Here is a 2,520-nt window from a genome sequence, read left to right as displayed (position 1 = left end):
ACATTCTTCAAGTTCATTGTCACTTAATGACGTGAGAGTGCCCGAGCTCAATAAAAATCCGAATATATCTTTAAAGACCATGAGTTCTTTAAATCTATCATTCAAAGAAGTGATCGCCATATCAACCAAAACATTAAAATATTTAACTTGGAAAGCCTTCTCAGCTTCCAAGATTTCTTCTTGACAATCACTTTCATCATACTGTTTCTTCCTCTTAGCATGACGTTTCACTGGAAACAATGGCTCTATTCCCATTTCAGTTGCAATACCTTTAGCGATGGTCAGACTTGAAGAAAACCCCTCATCTCTGTACTTCTCAAAATATTTTGTTATACCTTTTATTTGCTTCAAAGCGGAGTCAATGCACATGGTTGACGATTGCAACATCTTGCTAACTTTATTTACAGCAAATAGAACATCATGCCAGATAATCATACCAACTATAAACTCAAAGCGACCAAGTGCATCAAATAAATTTTTGGCATCACTTTTATCTTTAGGATCAGTGTCAGAAGCATGACGTAACTCAGACAAAGCTGACCTTAACTCAGCGGCTTGATATCTTATTGCTGTAACACTTTTGATTCTACTCTCCCAACGAGTATTGGACAATGATTTCACGGTCAAACTAGGAACATGTTTAAGCAAAACATTCCACCTTTTTGTAGAGCCAGCAAATAATACATATATGCGTTGAACAGTTCCAAAAAATGAAACAGCTTTCTCACATGATTTTGCCATATCACAGAGAGTGAGATTTAGGCTATGACAAGCACATGGCATATATAATGCTCTTGGATTCATATCAAGTAACCTAGATTGTACCCCTCGGTATTTTCCTTTCATATTAGAACCGTTATCATATCCTTGACCCCTTATATCTTGAATATTTAGGCCAAAAGACTCAACAGAATCAAGCAGTACTTTGAAAATCCCTAAGCCAGAAGTGTCATCCACTTTCAAGAACCCCAGAAAGTACTCCTCAATTTTTATTTTGCCATCAGACAGATTAACACATCGAACTAAAAAGGTCATTTGTTCTTGATGACTAACATCAGGGGTACAATCTAGGATAACAGAGAAATACTTGGCCTCTTTAACAACCTTTATGATAGAACATGTGATGTCAGAAGCCAAAAGAGATATCAGCTCATTTTGTATTTTATGACTGAGATAGTGATAATGGGTTTCCTTGTTCTCAACACGTCTAAGGTGATCTTGCATTACCATATCAAATTCTGCAATCATCTCAATGCAAGCTAAGAAATTACCATTATCATCCTTGTAAAGCTGCTCACTACTTCCACGAAAAGCCAAGTTGCGTTTACCAAGATATTTCACAACTGCTATTATTCTTAACAGAACTTGCCTGACACGTTCTTTCTCCTTTGTTATTTGATGTTGCAAATCCTTATCAATAGTTTCCTGTTTGCTCAGTCTAACTCTCAATTCATTCCACTTGTTCATGTTATTAATATGCTCAATGCTATTTTCATGTTCTTTGAGCTTCTCACTAATATGCCTCCAATGTCCTAGTCCATCATGTGCTAAGGAACTCTGACTCCTGTTGGTGCTAGACTTGAAGATCTTACAACAGAAACAAAAAACTTTATTGACATTTTTTGAATAAACTAGCCATTTCCTATCATATTCCTCTCCATTGCTTAATTTTCTATGATAATGAGCATACGAAAAATGTCTTCCTGTTCATCTACATGGTATTCCATTTTTTCCTCTCTGATAGGCCCTTTCTCAACTAAGATATCTCTTGCTTTATTATCAAGATTATCCCAGTTTTTTGGATCATAAATATCGGCAGTATAAACTGGTTGTTCATCAACACTAGCAGATTGGGCATGTGCATCCGACGAATTACTTACATTCTCGGAGCCACTTACATTGTCATCGCCGATGTTGGAGTTGATATTTTCTTCTTGCTGATTAGAGTCCGAGTTTTCATTTGTTTGTTGCTCTTCCACAATGGCAACAATCGCCAACGCATCAGCTGGGTCCGACGGAGTAATACATGCACCAATATCACTTGGCATGAAAAAATTGCGAATACCTCCGCGCTGTGACTTTATAAGTTTATTCTCTTTCTCCTTTTTTTCCTTTTGTGGCTACCCGATGGATAGTTCCTCTTGCTGGGCGCTATGAGAACAAACACAATGCTGAAAAAATAATATTGAATCAATTGTTGAACGGTGCTAGCTGTAAACCAAAGTCCAAAGAATTTTTTGTATGAATAATATACCTCAATACCTAATGTCCAGAATCCTGACGATTAAACTTCAGTAGTCTGTACCTGTCTAGAGTCTGTAGATTGCCGAGAGGAGAGCAATTGAGAAAAGACCAAAGGAGGGTGAAGCAGGCCCTGGGGTGAAGATGGAGGCCCCAGAACTGAAAACAACGACCAACATAATCAAATTAGAAAGGAAATTACCAGGGGACGGCGAGGTCGGAGTGCGTCTGTGCGTGCACGGCGTCGGCGGCCAGCAGGTAGGGGCGTAGGGCTGGGAC

The sequence above is a fragment of the Triticum dicoccoides genome, chromosome 4B (assembly GCF_002162155.2).
Source record: "Triticum dicoccoides isolate Atlit2015 ecotype Zavitan chromosome 4B, WEW_v2.0, whole genome shotgun sequence".
Taxonomy (NCBI): domain Eukaryota; kingdom Viridiplantae; phylum Streptophyta; class Magnoliopsida; order Poales; family Poaceae; genus Triticum; species Triticum dicoccoides.
This window is presented reverse-complemented; position numbering follows the sequence as displayed.